Source organism: Lygodium microphyllum, chromosome 1 (genome assembly GCF_053477565.2).
Source record: "Lygodium microphyllum isolate KBCC chromosome 1, Lygodium_microphyllum_v1.1.10, whole genome shotgun sequence".
Classification (NCBI taxonomy): domain Eukaryota; kingdom Viridiplantae; phylum Streptophyta; class Polypodiopsida; order Schizaeales; family Lygodiaceae; genus Lygodium; species Lygodium microphyllum.
The window spans coordinates 148776803-148800299 of NC_141135.1; the positions used below are offsets into that span (position 1 = coordinate 148776803).

General features: G+C 45.5%; 1 long non-coding RNA gene across 2 annotated transcripts in view; it reads right to left on the minus strand.

Moving 5' to 3' along the window:
- Window positions 1-22868, minus strand: part of LOC148041803 (uncharacterized) — a 48785-nt gene extending 25917 nt beyond the window's left edge. Inside the window, exons 1-2 of one of the 2 annotated variants that reach the window (XR_015691555.1) lie at window positions 22482-22868; window positions 22284-22399 (exon numbers count right to left, since the gene is read on the minus strand). This is a non-coding gene — a long non-coding RNA (uncharacterized LOC148041803). Of the gene's footprint in view, window positions 1-22283; window positions 22403-22481 lie in introns of both variants that reach the window. The other variant, XR_015691554.1, reaches the window with a different exon arrangement.
- Window positions 22869-23497: the final 629 nt, after the last annotated feature.

Below are 23497 nucleotides of genomic sequence, written 5' to 3' on the forward strand. Positions count from 1 at the left end.
CCCAAGGATGCAGTGGGTGTCAAAGGCAAAAGTTATGATAAGTTATACAATTGGATTTTGGTGGTCAGTTGGTACAAGTTTTGACCCTAGGACAGTTGTTTGGCTACTAAGTGTCAGTGGTGACACTAGGGACTAGTAATTAATTAATTAATTAATGTCATTCTAAGGGTCAACAAAGGTTACGGACCACTCTAGGTTGCAAATGGCCTAGCCAATTTAATTATGGATGGGCGCATTATATTTTGGGCAAGGTTAAAAATTTTGATATTAATTTTTAGAATTATTTAGTTTTGAAAATTAATTTAACGGCTAGATAATGCTGAAAATTGGGTCTAGAAAGCTGCCACTTGGCAAAATACCCGTGCAAACTAAGAAAACGTTTTTTGGGCCTAGTTTCAACCATTCAATGAATTTTCAACTTGTGGGAGAAAGAGAAGAGACTGCTCATCAAAATTTGCTGCAAAGGAGACATTCATGAGGCTGCCAACAGCTGTAGGAGACTCTGATGATACAAGCAATAGCATTTATGGTGCCTATTGATGCAAGTAGCAACATTTAATGCAAGCAATAGCAACTCGGCACTTCCTTGACAGTAGTCGATAGCAATTTGGGCTGATCAGAGCAGATAGAATCAATTTCAGTTATTTCTCTACAAAAAATCTCTGAATTTTCTCTCTATCTAGCATTCTCTTATGAAGAAAATAGCTAGGGTTTATACTGAGGAAACACAAAGTGTACGACCATTACAAAAACACAAAGAGACAGAGACAGACACAGACACAAAAAGCAAAACTCAAAACTCTAATTGCAAAAAACACAAAACTCAAGCTCGGAAACTCAAACACAAACGAAAGAAGGGAGAGAAGAACACAACTCTGAAGTGAATGAATATTGTAAATGAATGTAAGAGTGTACAGATACTCAAGGGCAAAGTAAGTATCGAAGAGTGATGTCCACCGAAGACAGATCCCAAGTTTGTGACTACCAACCAGAGTGTAGGATGGAGAGGATGCAGCAAACGTAGATTTCAGGAGAACCTCGAGCACAAGCGCAAGCTGTACAAGTGTCAAAGAGGGCTAGCAACTATCGCCTAATGTGGAGGAGCTATCGCCTAATGGAGGAAGGTTGTCACCTAGAAAGAAGACACCAAAAAGAAGCTGTAGATGCAATCATCAGCTGCTGCTGACAAGTATTAAAGAGGTCAAAACACAGCAACAGCATGTCACCTGGTGACCGAGATGGGCTGCCAGCTGTCACCTGCACACTAGAGGTACAAACGCAGCAACAAAGGGTGTAGCAGCAGCGCTAGGGCTGGACAACCACGTGTGTGGACTGATGGCTGAAAACAGCACTCGAGTGAGAAACCTGCACGGACGGGGTTGGACTGAAATTTATACATGTTGAAGGGTGCCCCAAAGAATTTGGGTTTTTCGAAACTACTAAAACTCTCTCAGACCGCTCCCCTTTTTAGGGTTTTTCATAAATTAAGTCTGTTTTGGGGCTATTTAAGAATGCTAATCTAATCAATTGAAAAGCATGTTTTAGCTCAACACCCCTTCTTGAGCTCAAAACTAAGCCGAAAGGTTAGAGGAGAAAGGGTACACCTCGGCTGCCCAGTGGCCTACAAAGACTGCAGAGGGGATGGTTACCTTACCAAAGGAGTCCAAGTAGTCACCCCGGAGAGGACAGGGCATCGGACAAAGGATGCATGGCAGCAGCCAAGTGGCCTACCAAGCCCTACAAAGGTGGATGGAACCACATTGAACTTTTCTTTTTGTTTTTTCTTTTTAAGTGTGAGTTAAATTTTATGGGATGCAGCCCATTGAGTAATAGTGACCCAGAAGATGGGAGTAGGGAAGGTACACCCAACACATCACAAAATAGTACAAGCTTGCCCATCCACTCAAGGGTGTCGATGATGAGGAAAAAAAAAAGATGATAAGGTATCCATGTGATGAAGGAGTATGGTGGTGTGGTGACAACAACTGCCGGTGGAAACAGCTTGGGATCCGCTCAAGTGGTGCTTTGCACAATGAGATACAAAGTATACTACATGTTGAAGAATACTCATGTAGCAGGTGCTACTTGGACAGTGTCCCTCATGGGAAATTTGTTCACTTGCCCAAGCGCCCTAGTACAAAGATGATGAAATCATGCAATGCAAAGGGGAAAGATACAACACCGGGGAAGAAGCCGATGTCGAAGACAAAGTCCTGAAGCCTGTAGAATACCAAGAAGGATAAGAATCCCCTCTCAACCTACATGGAGATCCCGAAGGAGGAAGAGAAGCCTAATGTCGGTCTTCGTATAGTGCCGAGAACCATGATGAATGGAAGAAGATGATGATGAAAAGGATAAAGCACCCTACTGAAAGAGCAAGGTAAAAGTCACCGCCATGATAGCATCAAGAGAGATACTACACGATCCGTCTCGAGTCTCCATGTTGGAATAAGAGCAAATACTCCTAGGATGATGAGACCATGAAAGAAACAGCGTGCATTCCCACTTCCTGGGCCAAAGCAAACCTACAAGTTAGTGTCATGAGGACATGTATTTTTGAAACCTCACTTAGCATGTGGATTACTTTTTAATCACATGATTAAATAAATGTTGCACATGTGAGATGCAACTAGGGTTAAAGTAAATTTATGAGCCTGAGACCCGAAGAAATCACGGGACGTCAAAGGCAAAAGTTGCTATAAGTTATGCCATACAGGTACTTGGTGGTATCTGGTACCAGTTGTTGGCCTAGGTCATCCATTTGGCCATAAGTGTCAGTTGATGAAACTAGAGAAATAGCGTTTAATGGTACCTAACGCCAATCTGATGGTCAAAGATAGCCCAGAGACACTCAGAAATGGAAGTTGCCTAGCCAATTTAATTATTGGCCAATCGTATTATTTTTCACGGCAATGAAATAATTATGAGATTAATTTTCTATATTTAAAGGCTGAAAATTAGTATTTAATTATAGAACATGCTAGAAAAACCATTTGGGAAGACTATCACTTGTCAAAAATGCCCATGCAAGACTGAAAAACGTCTTTAGAGGCTAGAGAGAGGCATTTTAATAAATTCAACCTACAAGAGAGAGAGAGGGGAGGCTGTTGGTCTGATTTGCAACCATTGGGGGACCTTCTAAGGCTACCAAGGGCAAGAGAAGACCAATCAACAGCAGGAGACAGCATCTACAAGCTATTGAGACAGGGCAGAAGCAATAAATGACTAATTTTCTTTAGTTCTTTGCATCTGCAAGCTGTTATGGCAAGGCAACAACTGCATTTAACTGATTTCAGTCATTCTTCGCGACAAAACTCTAAATTTTCTCTCTCTACAACTTTCCCTCTCATCTCCCAACCATTTCACAGCTTTGTGTCAAAGTGCAGCGATGCGGAAGTGTAGGACAAGGACTGAGAGAGAGAGAAAACACAGAGAGAAGAGAGCGAGAGAGAGAGAGAGAGAGAAAAGGAGACAGTTTAAACGCAGAAAATCTGCGGTGTAGTATGCTGTATCAGAGTGCAGAAATACACAAGGGGGCAAAGGAAATATGTACGTATGTCTCCGACTTGATGACCTCGATCTCCATCAGCCTGAGCACAGTCTATCTCAACCAACAGATCTTCAAGATCAGAATCTGAAATCACTGAAGAGTGAATGATAAAGTGTGCCACAAGAACCAGCTATTAAATAGCCAGGATATAATTAAAAAACAACATCAGGTCAACTGCATTAAATGCAGCCGACAGCAGAAATCTGGCCGACTGTGCAGTCCGACTGCACTGCTAACATGGCACTGATGACATGGCACCTCCTCTGCCATACTGCACTAACTGTCCGGGAAATGACTGGCTAACACCCCCTCTCAGATCTGGACGGGTAAAAAGACTGAGTGATCTTGAATGCTGCCAAAGACGAGCTTGGGGAGGCTCCTTCGTAAACAAATCTGCAAGATTATCCTCCGTCTTGCAATACTCCACATCAATGGTCCCATCCAGAAGCTTCTCCCGAATGAAGTGATACTGGATCTCAATGTGCTTCATCCGGGCATGAAAAACGGGATTCTGTACCAAGGCAATGCAACTCTAGGGGCAGCCAAGCTCCTCCAACAATCTCCGAAGCCACACAACCTCACATGTGGAGGAAGACGCAGCCTGATACTCCGCTTCAATAGAAGAAAGGGCTACCGTGGGCTGCTTCTTGCTACTCCAGGAGAAAATACTTGTACCCAAGATAAAACAGTAGCCTGTAAGTAGTAGACCGTCGGTGGTCCACGTCTACAGCCCAATCCGAGTCACTCCAACCTGCAAGAACAAGATCTGTAGCATCTGTACCTGCGGGATAAGAAATCCCTAAGTCAGAGGTCCCCCTCAAATACCGAAGAATCCGCAGGGCAGCCTGCCAATGCACCTGTTTGGGTTCCGTCATGAACCCTGCCAAAAGACCCACATCAAAACAAAGATCAACACGAGTGTTGAGAAGCCAAATCAAGGATCCAATCATTTGACGGTAGCGTGAAGCACCATTGAGAAAGGCCAACTTCGCATCCAACTAATAAACAGGCCAGCCAAGGCAAGAACAGCTCGAATAGTCACCATACGAGCAGAGGGGGCAAAAGTATCATGGAAATCAATGCCTGGGCGTTGAGCAAAATCTTTAGCAACAAGGCGAGCCTTGTGCTTGTCCAAAGAACCATCGCTAAGGTACTTGGTCTTGAAGACCCACTTGACACCAATCGCCTTCTTGTGAGAGAGACGAGGCACAAGAGACCAAGTGTCATTTCTCTCAATAGCCTCCAACTTGGCTTCCATGGCCTTCCGCCAATGATCAGACTGCAAAGCCTCCTTCACTTAAGTGGACTCGCGATCCCACATAACACGGGTCAGCAAACAATAGTTGGAACAAACAAGCTCCGAAGAATGTGCTTGGTGCCTCCGTGACCTCCACAGTCCATCCTGCGATTCCCACTCCTCAAGGACCCCCTCAATCCCTGAATCTCGAAGGGTGTCACGGGCCCAACGAGGAGGACGAACCTCTCTCGCTCTTCATCTGCTGAAGACTCAGGCACATCCATCGGCGGAAGCTCCTTAAGGGTGGCCAATGGAAGAGAAGACTCTAAATCCGAAGAAGAATCTCCATCAAGAGGCTCTGGCTCCAAAGAAACGGTCTCGGGAGCCCAACTCTCCCCTGGATCTCCAAGGACAGGGTGCTCCTCACCCCCCTCTGTGGCCGGTACTTCCACGAACCGCACATCTCAGCTCGTGTAGACATCCCGCTTAACGGGATCAAACAAACGATAACCTTGGGATTGGGAGCTATAGCCAACAAAAACCTGTCGTTGGGAAGCCACCCCAAACTTATCACGCTACGTCTTCGGAATGTACACATAAGCGTCACACCCAAAGATCCTGAAATAAGAGACATCAAGCTGAGTCCCGAAGTAAGCCTCAAAAGGTGTCATCTTGTCAGCAGCCGAAGTGGGAGATCGATTAAGGATGTGAACTGCAATAGCCACTGCCTCGGCCCACAGAAATTGAGGTGTGTGTCGATGCTCCATCATGGTGCATGCCATCTCGATCACACTTCGGTTCTGCTCCAAAATGCCATTCTCTTGGGGAGTGTTGGCGTTAGCAAACTCCTGGCGAATGCCCCTATCTGCACAAAAACGAGCAAACTCATTAGACAAAAATTCACCTCCCTTGTCTGAATGCAAGGTCTTCAATTGCCGGCCATAACAGTTCTCTTCAAAAAGAAGCCAATCCTTGAAATGAGAGAAAGCCTCCGACTTCAAAGTCAAGAAATAGGCCCAAGTCAACCTGCTGTGGTCATCTACGATCAACGTGAAGTACAAGCTCCCCTTCAGGGACTCGGTCCTCATCAGGCCACAAAGATCCGTAGATACAAGCTCCATGGGTGTAGTAGACCGCCTAGAAGCTTTGTTGGGAATCGCATCCCAATGCACTTTTCCATGAATGCAGAAGACAGATGGCTCATGGCTCACCACTATGTCCGCCAAACCTCGGACAAATAACCTTTGCGACGCCTTCCGAAGGTACTCGTAGTTCACGTGGCCAAACCGAGCATATCAGAGCTCGGACTGTGTCTGAGAAGTAAGAAAAAGAGAAGTAAGAGCTGAAAAAGACTTCAATTTGTAGACTCCATTCTCCTTATACCCTGTAGAGAGAACCTTCCTCGATCCACGATCAAGGACTCGAACAGTATCACTATCAAACTCCACCAAGAGGCGAAGAGCACAAATCTTATGAACCGAAAGTAAATGATACCCCAATCTTGGCACATGCAACACCTCAGAGATATGGGTACCACCACGAACATCTGGAATAACCTGCATCTCACCCCGCGCAGCAATAGACACAAAAGAGCTATCTCCAATGAGAATCTGCCCACATAAAGGTCGCAAATGGGCAACACCAACGGAAGGAGTCATGTGTTGTGATGCACCACCGTCCACAATCCACTCTCGAAGCCTGGGGAGCTGTCATCGCAGCATCAAAAGTTGTCCGTGTAGAGTCCTCAATGACTGTTAACTGTAGAAAAGCAGCTGATGAGGGTGCAGCCACCGCTCCAGAGTCCTTCGTGTCCTTCTTCTTGGTATCCGCCTTGTCTTTGTCGGAGCAATCCTTCTTCCAGTGACCGGTCTTGCCACACATATGGCAAGTTGATTCCTTCTTCTTGTCCTTCTTGGATTTGTTGTCCTCCTTCTTCTTTTGGTCCTTCCCCTTCTTGTGAGAGGCTTGACCAACCAATGCCTCCGATTTGGAAGCATTCTGTCCCTTCAGTTGTTCCTCTTGGTCCAAGACCATAGGAACCAACTCTTCCCACCGAAGAGTCAACTCCCGCCTTGAAGCAATAAGAGCGGAATAAAAAGTACCGAATCGTGGTAGCAACTGGGATAGTAAAGTGATCGCCATATCTTTGGAAGAAATAGGCTTTCCCACATTTTGAGCCTGCATCTGAAGCTGCCGAAGCTTGTTGATGTATTCCCGAAGCGAAGAAGACTTATTCATGGACAAAGTCCAAAGAAACCCTTTTCATCAGGGTCATCCGGTTGTACATCTATCTAATCAAGCTCCAGCCATATCTCACAAGCCACCGTCAAGTGCTCGATGTGAGCTATCACTGCTATGGTGTAAGACAGAAACAGAAAAGATCAAATCCTAGCATTCAGTTTGTCCTAATGAGACTAGGCCTTGGTCAACTCCGCACGAGCATTGGAAGAGAGTTTAGACTCATCCCTCACCAAGGGCCTCTTAATCTTCTCCATCACCAATTCCACCAAATCATAAGACTCTAAAATGGCCAACATAATCACCTACCAAATGCGGTAATTGTCACCATCAAGCTTTTGATCCGTTGGAAGAGACAGTAGGACAGGCACCTTCCTGACCATGATCACTTGGAACTCCAAATCAGTCTCTGAAGTCATGTTAACCTGCAATACCTGCACAAACGCAAAAGCAGCCCCCTCTGACTGTGAAAACGCATCCTTCTAGGACTGATTCCTCCACAACCCAAGCCTTCTTCACCCGCTAGAGGCGATGAAAAGGTAAAATCTGCAATGGAAAGCCTTAAATGCAACCTTCCTCCCCTTCGAACAGCAATAACCTGCGGCAAATTTACCAATTAGACTCCTTTCCCGCACACCTACGCTCGCTTCAACCTTGATCCGATGCGCAGCCCTCCCACTCGCCCTCGAAACCTGAAAACACAGCCTTGTGTCACGCTGAAATCTCCTCTTCAGATAGGTTCAGCCCTCAGTCAATCCATCTTCATTGCTCTGATACCATGTCAGAGTGCAGTGATGCGGAAGCGTACGACAAGGACTGAGAGAGAGAGAACACAGAGAGAAAAGAGAGAGAGAGAGAAGGAGACAGTGTAGGGTAGAGGAAATATCTGCGTATGTCTCCAACTTGATGATCTCGATCTCCGTCAGCCTGAGCAACGTCTGTCTCAACCAACAGATCTTCAAGATCAGAATCTGAAATCACTGAAGAGTGAATGATAAAGTGTGCCACAAGAACCGGCTATTAAATAGCCAGGATATAATTAAAAAACAGCATCAGGTCGGCTGCATTTAATGCAGCCGACAGCAGAAATCTGGCCAACTGTGCAGTCCAACTACACTGCTGACGTGGCACTGATGACATGGCACCTCCTTTGCCATACTGCACTGACTGTCCAGGAAATGACTGGCTAACACTTTGCTTCGAAGATCTCAGCATTTGGACCCTTGGAGGCTGAGAAATTTCAGATTTCTCTGCTATAAACCCTAATCTATAGAAATTAGGGTTTAGCAATAGCCTCAAGAAGCGTGCCAAAAATTGAAAACTCAAAGACTTGGATTCAACAAGGCTGAAGCTGTTTTTAGCCTATTCAAGTGGAGGGACAAGCAAATAATTGAATTTGGGGAATTTTCCATCTCCATCAAAGCGGGCGAAGGCCAATTGATTGCCCGAACCAAGGGGCAAATTGGATTAAAGACTTGCTACTGATTCATCACAGCAAGAGGAGTTGGAATACTGAAAGAGATTGGAAGAATCCCATTGTAAATCAACTTCTTTAATAAAGCTAAAGAAATACCGAAAGGGGCGCTGATTTTGGGGCCAATCGGGTGTACATTGTCCAAGATCAGTAGGTAAGTTTGTATTTTCAGATTTGCATTGACTGTTTGCTGCTGTAATTAAGTTGTAATCAGGAATTTACCACCCATTCACGGAAGGAAGGTCTAATTACATGGTTCCATTGCCAGGATACCACTCAATCCCTTGATTAGGTGGGCCCAAGGCACCTGATTGCAAGCCAAAGCTTTGTGCTAGTGCTGATTTTTAATCTCAGCTGAGAAATTACAGCAATATGTCTTCATACAATGAGATGGATTCAAGCAATGATGATGCCTCTCAGTATGAACGTTCACATGGGAATGAAGGAGATGCAATGTCTGACCTTGGACAAGGCTCAAACCATAGACAGCAAGCTGAAAATGTTGTTGTCGGGCAAGATGCACGGCCTTCAGGGCATAAGGAGGCTAATGACCAGCAAAGTGAAGAGCAATTTGATGGCCAATTCAAGAATCGGATGAGGACAGCAGCAAATCTCTTTGCTGAATTGGCAAAGAATCCTCAATTTACCAGATTTTTGAATGCTCCAAAGAAGGATAACAAAGGCAAGAAGAAGAAGGCGTCTTCTACACCTTTGGGACAACAAGATACACCGAAGATAATGACAAACCCTTCATTTAAAGCTCCCAAAGATGCTAATGAAATAAAACAGCTGGTACCTACGGGGCAAGGAATGCGAATGCAAGGCCTATCACAGAAGTGCCAATCCAATGGATTTTGGAAGGCCATGTGTGCATGCTATGATGGGGCAGCCAGGACATTTTGGTGGAAGTATGATTTTTCATGCTATGGTTGGACAAGGACTGCATACGGGAATGTATGGCACAAATCCCTATGGTATGCAACAACCAATGCATAGAGTGCAAGGCCCAATGTATTCGGGTATGGCTAGAAATATGCAAAACCCTATGTATGGCAGCATTGGCTTGATGCCTGGGGCACAAAGTAGCATGTTTGATATTGCATCTGCACCCTCGAATGCTTATGGGGCTCAAGGAATGAATGATGGTCATGCAAATGCTCTGTTTGGCATTGGTTTTTATATAAATTCAGCAAATGCACCCTTTTTGCAGCAGCCAGTGTATGACAACTTGACACCCAAAGGGGCAGCAAAAGACTATGATGAGGGTGGAAAAGAAGTGAAGTTTGAGTCCTTCAGCGGTATACAAGATAGGCTGAAAGCTTTGACTTTCATTCAGCAGTTTGATGCAGCCTATTCAAGGGGGAACTTCACGGAGTCCTCAAAGATTCGAAAGGCAGTCACTTTCTTGAAACGGAATGCATTACAGTGGCGGTCCACTCTTTTAATGCAAGGTGGAGCACCGTCAACGTGGGTACAATTCAAGCAAATGTTTACATCGAATTGGTTAACAAGTACCTTTGAGGTGGACATCATGACAGCTTGGAATAAGCTAGATGCTAAGGAATGTAAGAATTTGGAGCAATATAGCAGGAAGTTTTGGGATGCATTGCTGCCTATTACTTCTTATCGCCCTGTATCCCTTCATGAGCAAGTGAAAAAATATGTTTGTGGGCTGCCCAAAGAAATCATGGATTTTTGCATTAAATCCACCGTGTCTAGCATGTCTCAGCTTACAAAGACTGCTGCTACAGCCGAAGCTTTGCTACATGGGTGTCAGAGTGCAGCGGTGCGGAAGCGTAGGACTGAGAGAGAGAGAACGCAGAGAGAGAAGAAAGAGAAAGAGACAGTGTACACTGAAGATCTGCTGTATAAAGAATGCTGAATACAAAGATATACACGGGCGCAGTGCGCTGGACTGCGTGTCTCCACCTCGACGATGCGACCTGCTGTCCACCTCGAAGTCTGCTGCAGTCTGCACTGTCTGCCGTCTGAAATTTGCGAACAGAGACAGAGATCTGCACGGCACCGGTCTGTAATCTACGACAGAGAATGATAGGCAAACTGCTGAAAACGTCAGCAATAAATAGGCGAAAAACTGCCTAGAATGGGGCGCCAAAATAGGGCGCAGCCTGATAAAAATGGGCTGCAGGCAGTCGGACTGCCACGTGGCAGTCCGACTGCACAGTCCGACTGTGCAGCTGGACTGTGCAGCTGCTGCCTGAAAACAGGCTATGATCTCTGACACCCCCTCTCAGAGCCTGGACAGGGCAGAAGCCTGAGGGATCTGGAATGTTGCCGAAGTAGAGCCTGGGGAAGCGCCTTCGTAAACAAATCCGCAAGATTATCCTTCGTCTTGCAATACTCCACAGTGATGGTCTCATCCAAAAGCTTTTCTCGGATGAAGTGGTACTGGATCTCAATGTGCTTCGTCCGGGCATGAAAAACAGGATTCCTCGCCAAGGCAATGCAACTCTCATTGTCACATCGCAGCAATGTAGGACGAGTCTGGGGGCACCCAAGCTCCTCCAACAGTCTCCGAAGCCACACAACCTCGCATGTGGTGGAAGACACGGCCCGATACTCCGCCTCAGTAGACGAAAGGGCTACCGTGGGCTGCTTCTTGCTACTCCAAGAAATAACATCTGCACCCAAAGTAAAACAGTAACCTGTTGTAGACCGCCTGTGGTCCACGTCACCGGCCCAATCCGAGTCGCTCCAACCTACAAGTACAAGATCTGACCCATCTGTCCCTGCGGGGTAATGAATCCCCAAATCAGACGTCCCCCTCAGATACCGAAGTATCCTCTGAGCAGCCTGCCAATGCACCGTCTTAGGTTCACTCATGAACCCTGCCAAGAGCCCAACAGCAAAACATAGATCAACCCTCGTGTTGAGAAGCCAAATCAAAGACCCTATCAACTGTCGATAGCGGGAAGCATCCGCCAAAGGAGAAGCTGAGTGGGAAGTGGCCTTCCAGTTCGGATCCATAGGAGTAGAGAGGGCTCGACAATCTTCCATCTCAAAAGACACCAAGAGCTCCTAGACATATCTCTGTTGGGAGAGAAAGATCCCCCTCTGAGACTGAAAAATCTCATATCCTAAAAAGAAATGGAGTAGCCCCAAATCCGTCATCTCGAACGTCCGATGTAAAGCTGACTTTGTCTCCTGGACCTGCTGTGCATCATCACCTGTGACAATCAAATCATCAACATATAATACAAACAGCACACAACCATCCTCGGAAGTGTGAACATACAGCTGCGGATCGGCCTTGGACCGCCGATATTCCAACTGAGTCTGGAGGAACGAATCAATCTTCTCATTCCAAGCTCGCGGGGCCTGCTTGAGACCATACAGGGCCTTCTTCAACTTGTAGACTTTCCCGTCCGAAGAACCAAAGCCAGGAGGCTGCTCAACGTAGATCTCCTCCTTCAAATCACCATTCAGGAAGGCCGACTTCACATCCAGCTGATAAACAGGCCATCTCCTATGGCCAGCCAAAGCAAGAACAGCTCTAATGGTTGCCATACGAGCTGTAGGGGCAAAGGTGTCATGACAGTCAATCCCTGGGCGCTGGGCAAAACCCTTAGCAACAAGGCGAGCCTTGTGCTTATCCAAAGTACCATCACTGAGATATTTGGTCTTGAAGACCCACTTGACTCCAATCACCTTCTTCTTCGGGGGGCGTGGCACAAGGGACCAAGTGCCATTCCTCTCAATAGCCTCCAACTCAGCTTCCATAGCTTTCTTCCATGGGGCGGACTGTAAAGCCTCCTTCACGGAGGTGGGCTCTCGATCCTGCATAACTCGGGACATCAAACAATAATTGGAGCACACAAGCTCCGAAGAATGCGCCTGGTGCCTCCGTGACCGCCGCGGACCATCCTGCGGTCCCCACTCCTCAAGAACCCCCTCGATCCCTGAATCACGGAGTGTGTCACGGGCCCAGCGAGGAGGCCGAACCTCCCCTCGTCGTTCTCCATCAGTAGAAGACTCTGGAATGTCCACCAGTGGTAACTCCTCAGAAGGATCTGGTGGAACAGTAGACTCTGTGTCAGAAACAGAATCATAATCAAACGGCACAGGCTCCAGTGGAACTGTAGAAGGAGCCAAACTCTCCCCTGGATCTCCAAGAACGGGATGCTCCTCACCCGTTGAAGAAGCCGGAACCTCCACAAACCGCACATCACGGCTAGTATATACATCCCGCTTGACGGGATCATAGAGTCGGTAACCTTGGGACTGGGAGCTGTAGCCAACAAATACCTGTTTGCGGGAAGCCGCTTCGAATTTGTCACGGTGAGCTTTGGGAATGTGAACAAAGGCATCACACCCAAAGACCCGAAAGTAAGAAACATCTGGCTTCGACCCAAAATACGCCTCAAATGGAGTCATTCCTTCCACGGCCAAAGTAGGAGATCGATTAAGAATGTGAACTGCAGTAGCCACAGCCTCGGCCCACAGAACCTGGGGGGTCTGTCGGTGCTCCATCATGGTGCGCGCCATCTCGATCACACTGCGGTTCTTCCGTTCGAGAATACCATTTTCTTGTGGAGTATTCGTATTGGCAAACTCCTGGTGAATTCCTCTATCTGCACAAAACCGAGCAAATTCATTAGAGACAAATTCACCTCCCTTGTCGGATCGCAAGGTCTTCAACTTCCGGCCTGATCGGTTCTCCTCAAAGAGAAGCCAATCCTTGAAGTGCGAGAAAGCTTCTGATTTTAGTGCCAAAAAATAGGCCCATGTCATCCTGCTATAGTCATCCACGATCAGCATGAAGTACGAGCTCCCACGCAGGGACTCATTCCTCATAGGGCCACATAGATCCGTAGATACTAACTCCATCGGTGAAGTAGACCGCCGCAAAGCGGTGTGGGGAATGGCATCTCTATGCTGCTTCCCCCGTATGCAGGAGACACATGGCTGCTGGCTCACCACTATATCCGGCAACCCTCGAACAAGCTGTCCCCGTGACGCCTTCCGAAGATAGTCATAGTTCAGGTGACCAAACCTAGCATGCCATAATTCAGACTGTGACTGTGAGGTAAGAAGAAGAGTAGAGAGGGCAGTGGAAGACTTCAGTTTGTAAATGCCGTTCTCCTCATATCCACATGATAGAACCTTCCTCGATTCACGATCAAGGACTCGCACTGTAGAACTGTCAAACTCCACCAGAAGACCAAGGGAGCAAATCTTATGGACTGAAAGGAGATGGTACCCCAATCCTGGTACATGCAAAACCTCTGAGGTATGGGTGCCACCTCGTCCATCCGGAATAAGCTGCATCTTACCCCGACCTGCAATAGAAACTGAAGAGCTGTCTCCAATGAGAACCTGCCCACGCGACGGGCGCAGCTGGGCAACACCATCTGATGAAGGAGTCATGTGCCGTGAGGCACCACTATCAATAATCCACTCTCGAGATTGGGAAGCCGCCATCGCAGCATCAGAAGCATTCGGTGAAGCGTCCTCAATGACAACTAGATGTAGAAATGCAGCTGATGAGGGTGCAGCCACCGCTCCAGAATCCTTGGTTTCCTTCTTCTTGGTGTCCTTCGAGTCTTTGTCAGGGCAATCCTTCTTCCAATGGCCAGTCTTTCCACAAATATGGCATGTGGAGTCTTTGTCCTTGTCCTTCTCCTTGCCCTTCTTGGACTTGTTATCCCCCTTCTTCTTCTTTTGGTCCTTCCCCTTTTTCTAAGAGGCTTGACCTGTCAATGCCTCCGTCTTGGAAGCATTCTGTCCCTTTAACTGTTCCTCTTGGTCCAAGACCATAGGAACCAACTCCTCCCACCGAAGAGTAGACTCGCGCCCTGAAGCAATAAGGGCAGATTAAAATGTACCGAATCGTGGCGGCAACTGGGACAAGAGTGTAATCGCCATGTCTTCAGAGGAGATCGGCTTCCCCGCATTCTGAACCTGCATCTGTAGCTGCCTTAGCTTGTTAATGTGTTCCCTTAGCGAATAAGACTTATTGACGGACAAGGTCCGCATCTGTACCTCCAAAGAAACCCTCTTCATCAGGGTCATCCGATTGTACATTTGATCAAGCTCCAGCCATATCTCACGAGCCACCGTCAAGTGCTCGATGTGAGCGATCACGGCTGTAGTGCATGATAGAAAGAGAAAGGATCGAATCCTGGCATTCAGTTTGTCCCAATGAGACTGGACCCTGGCCAACTCTGCACGAGCATCGGAAGAGAGTTTGGACTCATCTCTTACTGAAGGCCGGTCAATATCTTCCTGTACCAACTCCGCCAAATCATAGGACTCCAGTATGGCCAACATCATAACGCGCCAAATGCGGTAGTTGTCGCCGTCGAGCTTCTGATCTGTAGGAAGAGCCGGTAGGACAGGCACCTTCCGGTCCATAATCGCCTGGAACTCCAAGTCCATCTCTGTAGACATCTTCACCTGCAATGCCTTCTCAACCGCAAAAGCAGCCCCCTCTGACTGGGTAAACTCAGCCTGCTAAGGCTCTTCTGCGTCCCGAAGCTTCTTCACCCGCCGGAGGCGATGAAAAAGCAAAACCTGCACTTTTAGGTTGAAAACTCAAACTTTCTCCGTGACAAACAGCAGTAAACAGCAGCAAATCCACCACCTGTACTCCTTTCCTGTGCGCCCACACTCGTTTCAGCCTTGTTCCAAGGCGCAGCCCTCCTGTCTGCCCTTAAACGCAAAAAACGCAAATTTGTGTCGCGATGGAAACTCCTCTTCAGGTTGATTCTGCGCTCAGTCAGCCCTCAAACACTGCTCTGATACCATGTCAGAGTGCAGCGGTGCGGAAGCGTAGGACTGAGAGAGAGAGAACGCAGAGAGAGAAGGAAGAGAAAGAGACAGTGTACATTGAAGATCTGCTGTATAAAGAATGCTGAATACAAAGATATACACGGGCGCAGTGCGCTGGACTGCGTGTCTCCACCTCGACGATGCGACCTACTGTCCACCTCGAAGTCTGCTGCAGTCTGCACTGTCTGCCGTCTGAAATCTGCGAACAGAGACAGAGATCTGCACGGCACCGGTCTGTAATCTGCGACAGAGAATGATAGGCAGACTGCTGAAAACGTCAGCAATAAATAGGCGAAAAACTGCCTAGGATGGGGCGCCAAAATAGGGCGCAGCCTGATAAAAATGGGCTGCAGGCAGTCGGACTGCCACGTGGCAGTCCGACTGTGCAGCTGGACTGTGCAGCTGCTGCCTGAAAACAGGCTATGATCTCTGACAATGGGAAGGATTCAAGCTTCCTAGAGAGTGGGGAGAAGCCGAATAAAAAGTTGTTTTAGCTTGAGAAAAGGGGCAGATCTAAATATCAGCCTAAAAAGAGGCCAAAACAACAAAGAAAGGGCTCGAAAACATTGGCACAACATAGGGAATTGATGGCTACAAATAAATGTTTTATTTGTGACCAGGAGGGTCACATTGCAAGGGACTGTCCCAATAGGCAGCAAGCTAGAAAATCAAAAAATCAGGGAGATTCTAAAGGAGAAAAGCCTAAAATATCAATGAAATTAGTGTCCAATGTTGTTAGTGATCAACCCAATGATGATGCTACTGAGTTGTGCAGAGCATGGGGCAAAATTAGGGATCAACATACATTGATTTTCTTTGATAATGGTGCACGAGCCAACTTCATCTCTATTTACATGGCCGCCCGTCTAGCCATCAGAGAGGATAAGATGGGACCCATGGGGGAAGTTGGAATGGCATGTAAAGGCCATAAAGAGCCTATCACACCGCTCATTGGAAAGCTTCACTTGCACATGCAAGGATATGTGGACAACGAAGAGTTCTTCATTGCTCCACTTGAGGTTTGTAATGTATTGCTTGGTATGCCATGGTATCACCATATACATGCAATGATTGATTCTCGTGCAAAAAAAATCACTATTCAGCATAAGGGAAAGGTACTCACACTTAATGTAAAGTTGAAAGGTGAATCTGTCCCTGTTCTATCTGCAGCTGCCATTTCTAAAGTAATAAAAAATCATCTTTCAGAGTACTTGGTTTTTACTAAGGATAAAGATGATAGTGAGAATGTTGGAAACATGTCTAAGTTCGAGAAGGATTGCATGTCATTTCTGAAAATGTATGCTAATTGCTTCTCTCAGTCACTTCCAAGGCAGCTACCGCCTGAAAGGCCAGAAGATCATGGCATAGATCCTATCCCTACAAGTAGCCCACCTAATAAGCTAGCCTACAAAGTCAATGCAGCCCAACAGGAGATTATGAGTCAGGTAAATGAGCACGTAGAAAAAGGGTTGATTCAGCCGAGCTCATCTCCTTTTTATTCTCCAATGCTTTTGGTGCAAAAAAGGATGTTTCATGGCATATGTGTATTGATTATCGTGCTCTAAACAAGATCGCAATAACCGATTCCTCATATCGATGATGTTATGGATAGATTGCAAGGGGCAGCCATATTTAGCCGTATATATTTAAAAAGTGGGTATCATTAGATACGCATTAGACCGGAAGATGTGCCTAAAATAGCTTTCAGGACATCTTTTGGATTGTATGAGTTCCTTATTATGCATTTTGAACTTACAAATGCTCCTACCACTTTTAATCGGATAATGGATCGTATCTTCAGGCCACATAGGGGATTTGTGGGCACTTTCTTTGATAACATGATTGTCTATTCAAAGAACGAGGCAGAACATAGAAAACACTTGGATATTGTGTTCAATGAACTACGTGACCATAGGCTAGTTATCAATGACAAGAAAAGTGAATTCTTCTTGTATGAAATCCACTTTTTGGGGCATATTGTATCGGCTGATGGTATTCACATGGACCTTGCAAAGATTGAAGTAATACTATCATGGCCGCCTTTGAGGAATGTGCATGAGATCTACAGCTTCTTGGGTTTATATTCTTACTACAGGAAGTATGTACACGGGTTTGCTGAAATTGCATCTCCATTGCATGTCTTGCAGAAGAAGCATTTGCCATTTAGATGGACAGCAGTGGAAATTTCAGCATTTGAAAAGTTGAAGGAAGAGATGACTTCAGATCTTCTGCTTGGGTTGCCCGATCTAAGAAAGTCATTCATAGTTCAATGTGATGCATGTGGTAACAGCATTGGGACAGTTCTTATGCAGGACGGCCGAGTTGTGGCTTATGAGAGCCGAATTCTCCACGATGCAGAAAAGAATTTGCAAGTTTATGAGAAAGAGCTCTTGGCTGTAATTCATGCATTGTCTACATGGAAACATTATTTGTTGGGGGCTGATTTTACAATGTAGACAGACTATCAAACTTTGACGTACTTTCTGATGCAAACAAAGTTGTCAAAGAAGCATATGAGATGGGCAAACTTTCTCTCTATGTTTCACTTTCATATTGTACATATTGATGGTAAAAAGAATGTTGTGGCTGATGCACTATCACATAAGCCACGAATTTCAATCGTCGATATGGTTTATCACACTGAGTTGGATACCATGAAAGAGCAATATACTGCTGATTCAGACTTTGCTAATGTTTATGATCAGCTTTGCAATGGCCAAAGGTATGAACACTTTGTGCTAAGAGATGGATTTTTCATGATGTATGGACAACTATGTGTCACAAAGCAATTAAGGCCTAGAGTTATCATTGAAAGTCATGTTTCTCCGTATGCAAGACATAGAGGTATTGATGCCACGATCAAGGCGATGGAGCATTTCTTTTATTGGCCAACTTTGAGGCATGATGTAGAACAGTTTGTTAAGACATGCATCATATGCCAATCTATTTTTCTGAGGAAGTTGCTGCCAAATAGGTCTAGATTCTTTGGTTCTATCTAAGAAAGAGGTGTCACCTTTGGATTGGCTTGCTTTCGCATTTTGCTAGTTCTTGTCACTCTTGGTTTTCCCTCTCAAAGAAGAGGCAACCAACCCCCTCTACTCTGAATAAGGCTGTGATGAGGATTTCTTGTGGACTTGATCGTACAGCCTCGCATAACGCAAAAACCAACACTCAAACTCATAGAAGGTCAATAATCTAGACTGTGAGATGATGTGGTGGATGAAATTAAAGTACTTTTTTGTCAACTTATTCAAGAAAAATGTAACCTGATCATCGTCTAACTTCGGAAAGCCAGTAGTGGTGAACTCAACGAGTAACCACCTATATTCAACCAATTTGACCTTCAAATCATCCCCTTCCTTAATAGAGAACTCTTGAAGCTCAAAGTTGAGATTTATGTGCCAACTACAATCTTTGGCCACATAGCGGTCGAGAAGGTGACTCCAATGCTCTGACATGAGCGGAAAGTGCTGTAACTCAGAGAAACTTGAGAAGCAATCCATGCATCAGTTCAACATTGGCTATAACATTGTGGACTCTCCATTGATAGATGTAGTCAAGAAGAGCTAGTCGAGGATCTGGCATAGACCCTAGACCAATAATGAGATCCCAAAGACCCTAAGACTCAAGCACTTGTTGCATGAAATTTAACCAAGTGGTAAAATTTGACCCGTTAAAATGAGTCTTATTCGTGAAGGCATTTTTGGCCATTGCAACAGGAGTAGTAGTGCTGGGTGATGGATAATGGGAGAAAGTGTAATGTGGGTAGGAGGGGAGAGTGGAGTACACTTGGGAATGGGCCCCAGGGTGCCCATCAACCATACGATGAGTGTGCAAGATGGAATCCATAGATAGGGATGGGCTGACTAGGCATCGGCATGTGGTAGCAACATGAGTAACCCAAGGAGGTGGGATGGAAACATGTGGAGCAAAAGATAGGAATCCCTGCATAGGTGTAACCGAAGGAGAGTGTGAAGATGCACATAAACTGAGGATGAAAACCCTTGCATCTGAGTGGTCATGTGAGATGTGAATCTGGGGTAGTGAGGGGGATGCCCATCACAGTCGTCCCAGATACTATGGGTGTGCTCATTTGCGAAAAAGTGAGAGACACAATGTTAAAGGGTAGCATTCCCCCTAACGAAGTACCAAGGAATAAAGAGGTAGAGAATGAGGTAGAGAATGAGAAAGTGCTAGGAGCGGAGATGGAAGATCCAACCCCTAGTGTGTGTGATGTGGATGTGGAGTGTAATCCAAGGTTTTGGAAAGATAATGAGAGGTGATCAAGATGAGATGTAGAAGAGGGTGAAATGGGAAAAAATTGAGAAGTGAAACAGAAGCTGTAGATGTACTTGAATTACGTCTACTTTGAGAGCCCCCTCTATTGAAATTTACATATGCAAAGCCATTTGGATCTTGTACCTTAAAAGAAGAAACATGTGAGGATTTTGATTCATGCAACTCAAAATGATTATACAAACTTCACACTAGATCTGGCTAAGATGATAAAGATGGATCGCCACATGTTCCGAATACTGTATATCCTCCATGATCAGAGAGGTGGCCAGACTCACCGACCGGTCTAAATGTGATAGTAAAACTCATAGGAGGGGTGAGTGTAAACATCACAGTACTCGTTGCGATAGTACTCCTCAAAGTCCTCCTTTATCATGTGGGTGAAATCTGTAATAGGAGTAGAAAAAGAAGGTGACAGTAAAAGTGGAGTGTCATTCTCCTCACTGAGTCCATAATGCTATCTCAGGGCCTCCAATGATGAAGAAGCCTAATAGGATATCATAAAAACTGGAGAAGAAGATGTTTATGACATTGTGATTTGATTACGAGTCGTATTGTATGCCTTGCACAAAACCAAGCTCTCCACAATATCCGTAAGATACTCTTTCACAAGAGCACCAACTCAAATACCACGTGAAGAAAATTGTTAGGGTTTGTACTAAGGAAACACAGAGTATACGACCATGACAAAAACATAAAGAAACAGACACAAACACAGAATGCAAAACTCAAACCATAACAACAAAAAACCAAAACTCAAACACAAACAGAAGAAGGAAGAGAAAAACACAACTCTAAAGTGAATAAATATTGTAAATGAATGTAAAAGTGTATACTCAAGGACAGAGTAAAGTGTTAAAGAGTGACATCCACCGAAGATGGATTCCAAGTCTATGACCACCAACCGAAGTGTAGAATGGAGAGGATGCAGCAAACGCAGATGTTAGGACCTCGAGCATAAACGCAAGCTAGATGAGTGTCAAAGAGGACTGGCAACTATCACCTGATGTGAAGGAGCTATCACCTAATGGAGGAAGCTGTCACCTGGAAAAAAGACACCAAATGCAAGCTGTAGATGCTCTCACCAGGTGTTGAAGAGATCCAAACACAGTAGCAAAAGGTCACCTGGTGAGGGAGATAGACTATCAATTGTCGCCTACACACTGGAGGTGCAAACACAACAGCAAAGGGTGTAGCAGCAGTCGCTGGGGCTAGACATCCACGTATATGTGGACTGATAGCTGAAAATTGCACCCAAGAGTGGAAAACCTCCACAAACGGGATTGGGCTAAATGAGGGCAACCTATCTATTTATAGATGTTGAAGAATGCCCCAAAGAATTAGGGTTTTTGGGAGAACCACTGAAACTCTCTCAAACCGCTCTTCTTTTTAGGGTTTTTCATTAACTAAGTGTGTTTTGGGACTATTTAAAATGCTAATCAACCGAAAAGCGTGTTTTAGCTCAACATCTCTCACCTTTTCCAGTCCATTCTTAGAAGATCTTGGCTTATCTCAACCATTTTGAGCAGATCTCAACTAGATTTGGTAAACAACAAAGGGAATTCTACTGTAAACCCTAAATTTCTACAAAAATTAGGGTTTAGCAACAGCCACCTTGGAACCTATATCATCATTAAAAGGCATTGTACACTGAAATCAACACCTGCAATTTATGGTATTGATAGGGATTTTAGATGCCGGTCCATCCGTTGTAAATTTGGGGCAGCATTTGGCCATTTGGAATCCAATAAGCCAAGAAGATTGTAAAATCTCAACTGGTACCCAATTCATTAGTCAATAAAATTAAAAATTTTCCAAAAGAAGCACCAAGTTTGGGGCCAACAAGGTGTCTACTATCCAAGATTTTGAAGGTAAAGTGTGCATTTCACTTTATGTTTATTTATTGATTGCTATAATTAAGTGCTTGATCAAGGAATTACCACTGATCCACAAAAGGAAGGCTGGTTTCACATGTTAATCTTTGTGGGCCAACATCCACACTGCTACCCTTAATGGCGCATCGTTCTTCTTTTTTATAGTGGATGATTTCTCTAAATATATATGGGTATATTTTCTAAAGCATAAATCTGATGCATTCACCTACTTCTCTTCGTGGGTGCTGCTTGTAAATAATCAAATTGGTCGTCAAGCAAAATGTGTGAGGAGTGATTCAAGTGGTGAGTTTATCTCCCATGAGTCCACCAAGTTTCTACAAGAGCACGGTATCTCACATCAGCTCGATTCTACCAACTGCACCGACCTTTGAGCTGATCCCTACTCCTTCCACATCGAAGAAAGCGTCATGTGAGCTGGGTCTGCTACCCGCTCCTGGCCCACTTAGAGAGTCTTCAACACACAAGCCTCCTCTGCAAGACCCATTACCTTGCTGGCTGCTGTATTCATGAAGATAGAAGATTGCCACAAAGCTCTGGCCCAGCAGAAGTACTGCTTGAGCTTCTCATTGTCGCCTTCTCCCTAGAAAGGTCCTCATTCCTGAGCCCCTTCAGTGCCATCATAAATATCTGGTGGTGAATCGCATCTTTGTGGTATGATTATCATTATTACTAACACAATCCTCTATTCGACATGAAGTTTGTCGACAAAAAACATCCCGTACAAGCGTGACAGTGCTGTGTAGATGCTTGCTGGCCCTAAAAGAATCCGAGTAAACCACATTAAGCTTCGTATCGACTGACCTTGCATCCAAAACATGGAAGCCGCGGTACCAAAGCAGAGCCTTGAAACAAGCACTGACTCTGACCGCGTAACATGAAGAGGTTGAAAGGACTCCGTGGCCATTGCAGCTCCTCGCCTGCTGAGAAATACAATCTTGTATATGAGATACACGCACCCGTGCACATACACACAGATGTCGAAGGGCCTTGTGTCTTTACCAGCAAGTGCCTGAAGAGAGGCGTCGCAAGGTTCGAGGAACCTTGCCTGAGGCTCTGCCGGCATTAAGTCGAGTGCTGTGTAGGCGGGAAGCTGTGCGCGCAACAGAACAGCGGCAGGCGGCCGCCATCGCACTGTGAAGTCCCACCATGCTCCAAAAACTGCCACAAGATGTTTCGTCACCAGGAAATCAAGGAGCTGTTCCTGCCTAGGTTTCTGGGAGGGGTTTTCACAGAGTTAAACAAAACAGCGGCAGGCGGCCGCCATCGCACTGTGAAGTCCCACAGACCATGCTCCAAAAACTGCCACAAGATGTTTCGGCACTAGGAAATCAAGGAGCTGTTCCTGCCTAGCTTTCTGGGAGGGGTTTTCAGAGAGTTTTTTGCCAAAACCTGGACCCCTTGTAGGCCATGAGGGTTCCCGATTTTCTAAGTAACCAACCTATTTTTTGAGAAACACGCCCCCCATTGGTGTTTTCACCAAAAACCCTCACCTATTTTTCAATCCCACCTCCCTTTTCACATGAAAGAGCTAGGTCAATCTCCAATGTAAGAAAAAGAAACCACTTTATTCTCAATGTTATATTCAATAGGGTTTTTGGACCCCCTTGTATGACCCAAAAACTTTTGAGAAAAACCGTTTTCATATTGAAAATAGTTCTAGGTAAGAAACCCATGTGCGAACAACTCTCGAGTATAGAGCCAAGTATGATCACACCTTGTGAAGTGAAGAGGTCATGCCTAGATCTTTTAGTTGGGGTCAAAGGGGTATGCAATCCCCAACTACCCATGTTCATTCTCTTTCCTTCCAATTTTTCCTATAAGCCCCCTCTTCTTGCTTGACAATCATTTCAACCACACAAAACAAAACTCATGCCCATAGTGTACATTGCATCACATGTGTGGCAATTTGCATCTTCACCTCTGTGTGTGTGTGTGTGTGTGTGTGTGTGTGTGTGTGCCCTTGTACTACATTTGCATAAGGTTTCTAGATCTCCCCTCCCCGTCTTTTCAGTCTC